This window comes from Sturnira hondurensis, unplaced genomic scaffold, assembly GCF_014824575.4.
Source record: "Sturnira hondurensis isolate 20B ecotype Veracruz unplaced genomic scaffold, ASM1482457v3 Scaffold0005279, whole genome shotgun sequence".
NCBI lineage: Eukaryota > Metazoa > Chordata > Mammalia > Chiroptera > Phyllostomidae > Sturnira > Sturnira hondurensis.
The window spans coordinates 18,844,837-18,856,748 of NW_028077910.1; the positions used below are offsets into that span (position 1 = coordinate 18,844,837).

General features: G+C 40.6%; 1 non-coding gene across 1 annotated transcript; it reads right to left on the reverse strand.

Moving 5' to 3' along the window:
• Positions 1 to 317: 317 nt before the first annotated feature.
• Positions 318 to 479, reverse strand: LOC118987541 (U1 spliceosomal RNA). Its single transcript, XR_005066595.1, has one exon. It is a non-coding gene; the product is annotated as a U1 spliceosomal RNA (small nuclear RNA).
• Between the last annotated feature and the right edge of the window lie 11,433 nt (positions 480 to 11,912).

The window sequence follows — 11,912 nt, forward strand, 5'->3', positions numbered from 1 at the left end:
TTTCTTCTCGGCTCCCTTTTTACCATCTATCATAAGATGCTTGTTCTTGCGGACTGCCATGGTGCTGCTCAGAAAGCCAAAAGTCAAAACCCCTCAACTCTTGATAAGACATAGCTAAAACAACTACGTCATGGCACAAGAGTGTGAAAACAAAGCAGACAGAAATTAAAGGGGAGATAACCCTGGGAAGAAGGGAAAGGAACTTGATGAGTTTCCTGTTTTTGAAATGTTTAGCCTGAGGGCAGGCCCCAGTTTGTCCCTCTAGGGATGGCAAAACTAACGGAAAATCCACAATTTTTCTTTTTCTTGTTTGTTCAGGGGAGAGTGCAAATGCAGCCCCCCACTACCACAAATCATGCAGTCGAGTTTCCCACATTTGGGGAAATCGCAGGAATCAGCACACCTGGAGTGCAATGGATAAGCCTCGTCCCAGGAAAACTACCTTCGTGATCATGGTAACTCCCCTTCCAGGGAAGTACCCACAATTTTTCTTGCTGGAAGGACCAGAAGACAGAGGTCGGTGGTCCACTGCAACCATTGGAATATAAGAAGAACCAGAAAGGCAGAAAGCTAGTGAGAAGGGGGCCCAGATTCCGTGTGTAATGGCTCAGCTACAGCCAAAAGAACCGCCTGAGCTTTGCGATGCTGCCCATACAGAAGACAGAGCTTTGTTCTTTGTATTCAACCAAACTGCATGTGGGGGGTGGGGAGTGGGTATTTCCTTATTGAACTGACTGCCCAGGGCAAAGTGTGTCTGTGTAGGGAGTTTCCTTCCTTTCTGTGTTTCTTTTTCTTTTTTGTCTCTCCCCGCAGCCTCTCGTGCCATGCCTACTACTTGAGACACTTTCTTGAACCTCCATTCATCTTTCTCAAATCCATACTGAATCCCTTACTGCTTTTCCTGTGTTGTCATTTAGTCCTGCCTAGCAAGGAACAAAAACACTGGAAGTAACTCCACAGCAGCACAGGTGAGCACTGTTCAGCACCGAGAAACTCAAGATGGGAAGAAAAGGGCGACTTCATACAGACCAGACGGCTTAGTATCAGAAAATCATCAGGTGTAGAAAAATGAAATATTCCTCTTTTGAAGACTACACGTTTTTTTTTTGCCATCACTATCTCTGTGTGTGGTCTAATATTAAAACCCTAAACAGAGACCTCTGCCCTGGAGTCTCCTTCACTATTCAGCCTCCTCTCTGAGGTGATCATTCTCTATGTCCAATTTCTAGGAAAAATCAAAACCAAGAAAGCCAGCTTTGAGTTATGGTGCTGACAACCGGTCCCATGAGCAGGGCTGGTGAGATACATGTGTGGCAGAGTTAAGTGGGAATGAGTAAGTGGTTACCTGACCCCCACAGAAAGCCTCTGGGATGAAGAGAACTTTCTAAGAAGAAGGCAGGCAAATTGTCAAACACACTGTAGCCCCTGAAATCAGTAATAGATGGTATCTTGATACAGCACATAACAGCCATAGACAACTATTTTTATTGGGGGGCTACTGCTCGGATGTTTGTTAAATCAAAGTATTCCTTTTGCTAGCCTCAGAAAGAGTTGTTGAGATCACAGTAATGGTCATTTTGGTTGTCAAGGACCTTAAGTCATGTTTCTTCATCTTCAAAATTCAAATAGCATAACCGGATATATTATCTTATTTTCTAATGATGGTAATGGACCAATAGTGGTGGGTATTATAAGCAAATATATTCTCTCCTTTTATTAGTTCTATCTGGGACCCCCAGATAGTCTCTAAATCCTTATATATATATATATATATATATATATATATATATATATATATACATACACTCCTTGTATATATATATATATATATATATATACACTCCTTGTATTTGTTGAAGGGGGAAGGTGTCAACATTCAGTAAAAGACCTTAAGGGAATGCAGGAAATACAAGAAACTGTTAACAGTGGTTAGCTTTGGGGGTAAGATTTATGAGTAATTTTCTTTCACTTAAAACTGTGTTAAAGATATCCTATAGTTAATTATATTGGTCTGCTAATAAAAAAGTTAACTATCAAATTCTAAGTGCACAGGGGAAATATTTTTGGAAATGAGAAGCACTGCGGATAGAAATAGTGATTAAAGTTACGTAAGAATCTAAGCACAGCTGAGAAAGGCACAGAAGTAAAAACCAGGCCAGACCAGAGAAGAGAGAGTGCTGAAAATGAGTAAATAAACTTAGAGTTGCCGTACAGAAGAAGAAGAAATAAAGGCCACTGCGCCAGACAATCAAGGACAGCTAGAAGTCAGGCTGCGACAGTCACCTTTACACGTCGGTTGTAGAGCTTCAGATACAATCTGCTTTTGCTACAAAGAAACATGGAAAACTTTTAGTTAAAATTTGGAAAACACCGTGGCCTGACTGGGGATGGGAGGTGAGGAAGAAAGTTAAGATTCATGATGAAAATCAGAAAATGGGGGGAAATAGAGATAATTCAAGTTTGATTGCTTAACTGGATCATTCAAAAATTTATTTTTTCTCTGCCAAAAGTCTAGCGTCAGGAAGCCAGGGAAGCAATGTAACAGCAGAGCAGTGATTTCTAAATGCTGGCCTGGAAGCAACTGAGGCTACCACTGACGAAAGGTTTATTAGTTATTTTTAGTAAAGGAAGGGGAATGTGAACAATGCTGTGAGCTTTCTATTAAGGTAACTTTATTAAATTTATATGAGATTATGTCCTTAATAGATTTTATTGATAAAATGTTCTTTCTCTTATAAAAATGAAATAGGTAGTAAATGATGGCTTTTCATGTATTTTCAGCAAAAAGAAGATCTGGGAATGCTATATTCCCCACAAATTTTAAGAACCTTTTAGATTCAAGAACTAGAGAACTACAGCTTTAAACCACATCTTGTACGATTCTGTTAAGAGAAAAAAAGCAGCTGTGCAAGGTGGTAGATACACATTCATAAATAGGAACAATGCCAGGCATTATACGGTGTGAGGCACAGAATGGGCTGGTGGCCTCTGGGAAGGTCTCGGGGTGGAGGTGAGTTTATCCAGTGATTTATACCAATGACAAGAATTTTGAGTGATGATGGCAGAGAACCGGGAACCTGGGAAGACAACAAATGAGAAGATTGAGTTCACAATTCCCATGATATTCAAAAATCTATAAACTGAGTAGACATACATAATGGGCATGGCAAAAGCAAACAAACAAGCCAAGTTCAAGTAGACAGGATTGATTTAGTTTGAGAAAAATCGTATACCTCAAGATTCAGTTAAGTAATGAAAGTTGATTGTTGGTTTTGAAGGTAGGTGAGTTACCGTTTGAAATTATCAAGGTTTTTCTATGTGTTTTTGGTGTTCTTCTATTTTAACTATATATCTAGTTTTGCATTTCTTGTTATTTATTCAGTTCAACACATGTTGATCTTCCTCAACCTATGGTTTATGTCTTCAATCACTTTCGGAAAAGTCTCAGCCACTCAAATATTTTCTTTCCACATATTCCCTGTATCTTCAATACACAACTCCTAAGAAACGTATACAGAACACCTTATTCCATGTTTCGTGTCTCTGAGTAGAAGAACATCTTTCCTGGTGGAGAGCCTCACATCAGTGCTCACTTGGGTCTCGCCCTTTGAGCAGACATCACCTCTCCAGCAGTCTCCTCTGGGCAAGACTCAGCCCAAACCTGAAGCCCGATGTCCCTCCCAGGTCTGCTCTGTCTGTTGGCCTGGTGTCACCAACTTCCACGTTTTCTTTGGCTCCCCGCATTGCTGTCCCGTGGATCACTGACTTGGTATACATCCGAGAGCACGAAGGAGGACAGCACACCGTGAAATGGGAGCGGGCGCTCATTGAGAGGGGTGAGTCCCCGCAGGCCCTCGGCTCACTCCGGGGACTGTGTTCTTAGTTCCCCCACCTTTGATATTCTTCTCCAGATGTCACAGGGCTCCATTCCTCACTACGTTCAGATCTTTGCTCAAATGTTATTTGGTGAGATGTCATGAACACTCTATTTTTTATTTAACTCTTTTTAAATTTTATTTTTCAGTTACATTTTGTATTTAGTATTATTTTGTATTGGTTTCAGGTGTACAGAACAGTGGTTACACAATCACATACGTTACAAAGTGGTCCCCCTGATATTTCCAGGACCCAGATGGCACCATACATAGTTAATGACTATATTTCCTCTGCTTTACTTACTCTTCCACGACTATTTTGTAACTACCAATTTGTTCTCCTCGGTCCCTTTACCTTTTTCACCCAGCCCCCCCCCCCCAATCTCTCGCCCCTCTGGCAACCGTCATTCCATTTTCTCTATGAGTTTGTTTCTATTTTGTTTATTCATCTATTTTTCATGAACACTCTATTTAAAATGGTAACAAGTTGTTATGTCAATTACTTGGTTGGCAGATAGTTTAAATTTGAATTTCAGAACTGTATCGAGTACAGCACCAAGGTTATTGGGTGTTTGGGCAGACTTCCTCCTCCACTCTTGCTGGACAGGCTCCCTGTTATCTCCCTTTAATGGTGATTGGATGTTTTCCCATCTTTCCTTTTACTGAGGACATGCCCTATGAGGGGAAGGGCGGGGGGGGGGGGCTCAGCTTTATTCAGAATCTATTTACTAACTCTCTCTCTTGACTGGACCCTTTTGCCTTGTTTTTAGCTCTGGCAAAGGCTTAAACGTTCAAATTCCTTGGTACGACTTACTGAGCTCCCAAAGATACCTGTGACATCAGCTCACTGCGTATCATTCTGGTTTGCAGTCAGCTCTTCATTTTAGGTTTTTGAGGCTTTTCCATCACATTTCTGAGATCTCAACTATTTATTCATAGGAATATTCACTATTCACATTTCTATGTGCCTTGTGTATGTGTGTGTATGTATATACACAAAAATTATATATACACATATATAATTTATATATACTACCATAATGCTCGAAATACAAAAATTACTGTTTTAAAACTATTAATTGACATGGTACGAGGCGAGATTAAAAATATGCAAACTCAGTAATGTACCAGTTAGAAGGCTAGTACAATATACTTTTTAAAAAAAGACTTTTTAAGAGCAGGATTATAACAAAATTGAAAGAGAGGTACAGGGATTTCCCATATACTCCCCATTACATATCACACTAGAATGGTACTTTTTAAACCAAGGATAAGCAGGCACTAACGCATATCATCACTGCAAATTCATAGCTTATCTTACTGTTCTCTCTTGGTTTTCTATACATAATAGGCTCAGACAAGCGTATGATGGCGTGTATCCATCATTATGATATCATCCAAAGTACTTTCACTGCCTGAAAAACTGTATGGGCTCCACCAATTCATCTCCCCCAGCCCCCAGCACCCCTGCAACCACTGATTTTTTATTGTGTCTATGATTTTGCCTTTCCCATAATGTCATATAGTTGAAATTATAGGTGAATATGAGTCCTCTTTCACTTAGTAACATGCATTTTAAGATTTCTCCCTGTCTTTATATAGCTCATTTCTTTCTAGTGCTGAACAATATTCCATTGTCTGGATGTACCAGTTTATTTATCCATTTACCTACCGAAGGACATCTTCTTTGCTTCCAATTTTTAGCAATTGTGACTAAAGCTGCTATAAATATCTGTGAACAGGATTTTATGTCAACCGAAGCTTTCAGCTTCTTTGGAACAAGTCTAAATACAAAGGAGGGTAATTGCTGAATCATATGATAAGAGTGTGTTGGATTTTGTAAGAAACTGCCAAACTGTCTTCCGAAGTTGCTGTGTCATTGTGCGTTTTCACCAGCAATGACTCAGTTTCTGATGTCCCACACTCACACTGGCGTTTGAAGTTGTCAGTGTTCTGGATTTTGGCCATTCTCATAGCTGTACAGTAGTTACAGTAAACTTTTAACCTAACAATTTGGCACATTAGGTAATAAATTAGAGATTTTTTAATTAAAAAAATATTTTATTGTTGTTCAGTTACAGTTGTCTGCACTACCTCCCCCCACACCCCCCCACCCCAGCCAAACCCACCTCCCTCCCCTGCTTCTACCCACCCCCCCCCTTGCTTTTGTCCATGTGTCCTTTATAGTTGTTCTCAAAAATCCTTCCACCCGTTATCCCCTCCCACCTCCCCTCTGGTTACTGTCAGATTGCTCTTAATTTCAATATCTCTGGCTATATTTTGCTTGCTTTTTTCTTTTGTTGACTAGGTTCCGGTTAAAGGTGAGATCATATCGTATTTGAATGTTGTATAGATACCAAGTGAGTATAAGGGAAAGTTATAAAGGAAACACTTTGTTGGAAAATGAAGCTAAAGCAGGAGAGGATTGTGGGGGGGGGGTTGAGATAAGCAGTTGCACCATTACTTCCTCCATTACCTGACAAAAGAGAGGACAACTTTGCCTTTCACTGGAGGGGGAGAAGGGAAGATTTCTTAATCAAACTTAAAATACCAAGACCTGGTTTGTACCTCCTGTTAAGACTGACTTGGAAAGGATCTTTCTACTTCTTGAAACATTACATAAAAAATACAGGAAAATCCAACAATTTACGTATAAAGAAAACATGAATGTGTCCCAGAGAAATGCCAGCGCCAGCAACGGCTATAGCTAAGGAAAAGTGACACTCCAGTAGGTGACAGGTCCCCGAGCAATGATAAAACTTAAGAGGAATTTCATATTTTTACAAGTACAACATCATGCTCATGGTTAGAGTTCCATTAATCCTTCCATTTCCTAGGCGATTTTAGGCTTTCAGTCACCAAAGTGTAAGAGATTACTGGGTGAAATTTGTTTCCAAAGCACTGAATGCTTGAAACAATGATGAACCTGGATTATGTGATAGATGTCTGAGGAAAAATGTTATATAGTTCCATCACAAAACTCTGAAATGGAATCAGTCTTGTCGCTTTACAATGTGCTCCTCTATGCTCACTTATTTGAGAATACAAGCCGCTGTCATGAAAACCGTAAGTAAGTAAACGCCCTCATGGTATGTAACTTAGAAACAACTTTCTCTTGCGTGGAGGAAACATTAAGAGTCAAGAGGGCAATTGGGATTTTCCTTTTGCCTTTACTGCTACATGGTTTGATCAATAAGGATTTTAAATTGTTAGCATATGGCATGTGAAGAAGCTACTGAAATCCATCAAATAACCCCCAGTTAGGTAACACAGTACATGTTGGAAGAGAGTGTAAGAGATCTCCCTGTTCAAGCTGTGTGTTCCGGCAGGTGAATATCTAAATCAGACATAGCCGACTAGTTGCTGGAATCAACTCATCAGTCCAGTAGCTGGGATGACGCAACGTGGCAGCATCAAAGATTACAGCCATCACCGCTGGACAGGAGATTTGACGCCTCTCCTTCCTTTACACAGCCTTTGGGTTGCCATCAATTTTCTCCCTCATTTCTGATTTGTGTTGTAAGTACCGCCCATGTGTAATTCGGAACTTCAGCTTTCAATGAAGAAACGTGAAGCAAAAGAAAACTCCCTTGAAAAGAACCAGAAATTTGGTACCATGCACACACACATACCCACAAACACATACCCGCAAACATCTGTTTGAGGGTGTTATAGAGCTTCTCAGAAGCCAGGACTTGGCCTGAGATCTTCAGAGATGGAAAGCTCATTGGCATGAGTCCACCATTTATCTGCGCACTGTGATGTTGTGGGGACAGGTGCCAATTTCTGAGCATGGAAGAACAAGAACCTGAGGGTAAATGCTGAGGGGCATCAAGACCAGCTCTACTTTCAGCAACTTCTTAGGGTTTAGGACCTTAAAATAGAAGGATAAGCCTCAGAGGGCAGCCAGAACCTGATGGCCCCAAATTCTGAAGATAAATGAGGCACAGGGAAGTGTTCTGGAAGTGGTCACAGAGAAGTGGGCCATTGCCTCTCCAGGCATTTACTAGTAAGTCACACAGGCCAAGAGTCAGGAAGCTAAGCAAAAAGTAAAAACCAAGCAAACATGTTAGCAGTCAATTGCTTTTGTTAGGGAAACAAAAATTAAAGTTAGGAATATTCCAAATGGAGAAGCCTTAGTAAAAGAGTCCAGACTATTAGCAAGGAACCTCTGCCGGGAGAGGTGTTTGCTTGAAATTCTAGAAGAAAGAATTCAGACCTTCCAGTGTTGGAAACACAGCCTCAAGTCACCTAGATGGAGGCAATCTGCCAGCACCTGGCTGTCTGCCAGAAAACGAGAGGCGTGGTCCCTGGAGGTAGATATCATCCAAAACCTCTCAAATTCTTCATGCAGGAGAACTAGATTTCATCAAAAAATGACCAGGTGTACCAAGAAACACGTCCCACAGAAAAGGACAGATGACAGAATTCACCCTGTGAGTGAAGCAGGCTGCTGCAATAGAAAGCTAAGACTTTACACTTATGGTAATTAGTATGTTCACGACAATAGAGGGTGAGATGGGCAATTTAACCAGAGATCTGAAATCTATAAAAGGAACTTGTAGAACTAAACATGTCATTTAAAATAAAAACTCAATAGATGTGTGTAACAGCAGACTGACCCATCTGGGTGGCAGGGGCAGATACTCATCAAGAAAGATAAGAAAGACTAAAGCTCAGAAAGGGGAATGGGAAATACAGAAATGTCATAAAGGATACATGGACACATGCAAACCTTCTTGTGTGTGATTTTTAAAACAAGGAAGATGGGTGATTGGAGCAGAAGCAATATTGGAAGCTGAAATGACTGAGAATGTTTCAAAAGCGATGAGAATAGTCGAGCCAAAGAGTCACAAAGAGCGGTGAACCCAAGCATAGAAAAACTGGAACAACAAACAAGCAAAACATCATGCCACTGCTTCGGAGTAAAACGATTTCAAACAAAGATAGGGGAAGAAATATAAAGAACAGAGAAGCCAGAGGGGAAAGAAGATATTAACCTTTCTAAGATCAACAATAAAATGAGTGGCTGACTTCTCAAGAAGAATCAATGCAAGTCAGGCAATGGAATGACATCTTTCAAATACTGAAAGTAACTGCTACCGGGGCTGATGCAGCTCAGTGGATTGAGTGCCAGCCAATGAAACAAAGGGTTGCTGGTTCGATTCCCAGTGAGAGCACATGCCTGGGTTGCAGGCCAGGTCCCCACTTGGGAGGTGTGTGAGAGACAATCACATATTGATGTTTCTCTCTCTCTCTCCCTTCCCCTCTCTCTAAAAATAAATAAATAAATAAATAAAATCATAAAAAAAGTAGAAAGTAACTGCCAACCTAAAATTCTTTATTTGGAGAAAAATTTCCTTAAAGGTAGAGGTGAAACAAAAATATTTATGGGCAAAGATTCTGAGCATTTTCCCTGGGAGGCCAGCACTACCAGGAATACAAAAGGGAATTCTTCAAGCACAAGGGGAATGATTCCAGGTAGAAACAGGGAAAATGCAGAAAGGAGCAAAGAGCAGCACAATGGTAACTAGGTGAGTAAGTCCAAGTGACTTCACCGTACAAAGCAACAATACTGATTTCCTTGGGAGTTGAAAATAATTTTGAAAACTTAATATAATAAATCCTTTCAGGAGCATCTTTCCTCTTCATTGTCTAGCCAATTTTCCTTTTCCCTTGGACTATTAAAAAACTTCTACCTCTAGTAGATTGGATGATTTTTGCTAACCCGTACGATGACGATAGCATCCTAGCCCTTCCCCGGGCACCTTGAGTGCTCTCTTCGTGGATTTAGATTCGGGAGCGGCTGCTGCTGTGCACAGCACAGCTTTGTTTAGTTCTGGTGCCTAGATTGCATTTCCCTTCTTTGTCACTGTCTTTGTTTTTGCATTTATGTAACTTCTCCATCCATACACCCATTGTCTAGGAGAGCTCCTAAAGCTCCTTGTCTTCTGCCTTTGTGTATCCACAGTTTTCTGAAATGATTCCATATCTAAAGGTGAAATGTGCTAACACCTGTATCATTAGGTACCCGAGGGCTTGCCAGCTTTGAATGACAGGTTTAAAATATACTTTTCACGTAGGAGAAGAGGCTCTGCTGCATCTGTGACTAGAACAACCACTGCATCCCGGAGCTAGACACACTTGGAAATGAAGACAATGTCTTAGTGGTTTACTGATTTGGAATATAAACACCTTCTTTCCAGCCATAGCTGCAATCCTAGTTCAAAGGTGTGGACAAGCTTAGTCACGGATTACATGGTCTGCCTAGAACATGCCATTTCATTGCACAGACAAATGGCCTGCTGCCATTTCTAATGGACATTCTTTAAATGTTTGCTTAATGTTTATTCAGTGGAGATAAGAAGTAGCCTAACTTTTATATTAATAAACTGCATACCTATTGATTTACATTTAAACTCTGTAATTTATGTGCTAAACATTATATAGTGCTTTATTTTATTTGGAATTATTTTATTTTACAATCTTTCTGTTACTCATAACTTACAGAGTGTTAGTCACTCTTAATCACTAATGATAGAGGTAACACAATTTCAGTCTTGTTTAAAATACATTTAAAAATCTTTTTTTCACTTGCATTTATGATAGAAAAAATGTTCCCTATGTCTGTCTTACTATTCTTTCTGTTATCTTTTCTTTCTTTTTTAAAATTGAGATGTAATTGACATAGAACACTGTGGAAGTTTCACGCAAACAACATGCTGATTTGATGCATTTATACATTGTGGTGTAATCCTCATCATAGCATTAGCTAACATTCCCATCCGGGCACATGATCATTTCTCTTTTGCTGTGAGAACAATTAAGATCTATTCTCTTAGCAACTTTGAGGTTTATAATACAGTATTGTTGACTCTCACTATGCTAGGCATCCATCAGTAGGACTTATTTATCTACTAGTGGTGATTTTCTCCTAGAAGTCCCCGAACCAGTTGCCTTTCTAGAATGCACATTCAGTATCAAAACTGAGAGAACAAAACCTTCAGCTTGGCCCTGGCCATTTCACTGTGCAAACATGAGTTTGATAAATATTTCTTCTGACAACAACCACTCAGTGCTGGCTGGCTCCCGGCTGGCTGGTCTCTGGACAGGGGGGCTTGCCAGCATTTGCAATGTGTGCCCAGCAAACTTGCTGTGTTGACTGCAGAACCCACTGCTGGTGACAGTGAGGAGCGTTTTGAAGCAAGTGTCCATTAGAGGGCACTGTCTACTTCAGTGGGCAAATAACCAAATTACATTCTGGAATTATAGAAGGAATTCCAGGAGACAAGCCCCTTAAATTGGCAGCAATGCCTGATTGACTGCAATGGAACTTTAGCCCTCTTTGTTGTGGTCTCAGATGGCTTCCTGCCTCGTGGCTCAATCGTGTTTTTCGGTCTAACCCTACAAATACTGCAACTAATGGAATTCCCCACCCCTCCTTCTCAACACCCTCTTCTCTAAGTCTTGTTTTTGTAATCCTGGACACTTGTGCCATTTATCTTTCATGTTTTAAACCAGGTGATGAGAGTGCATCAGCTCATCCCACCCCATGAAAATGACCTGCCTGGAATTGTTTTGCCAACACTTACTCAGGCTTCTGCTGTTGTGTCAGTGCAGCAGCATTTTTTCAAAATAAGCAAAAGTCAACATGCCCTAGAGTGATATTTCATATGCTGTGATCCCAAAGCAAGTTGAAAAGGTTACATCTGTATAGCATTCTACAGCGTATAAGGAGCATTTATATTGTGGGAACCACCTGTCCTGGTGGACAGCAGCAGCAAGGGAAGAAAGATTGGAGGGCTTTGACCATGGCATTGGTTGGCTTTCTTCTCAGGTACCTGAACTACAATAACATACTTTGATGAACAAAGATGAATTTACGTATTCTCCCACTGAGTTTGCGTGGGAAAGCTGTGTTCTTCCTAGGGATGGATAAACACTAACTTTGTGGGTGTGGGTCTGAGTGTGTGTGAGCATGACAGAATCACCTTAGCTTTGTTAAGGCTCCGTTTTGTCCCCGTTGTGTGGTGGGCA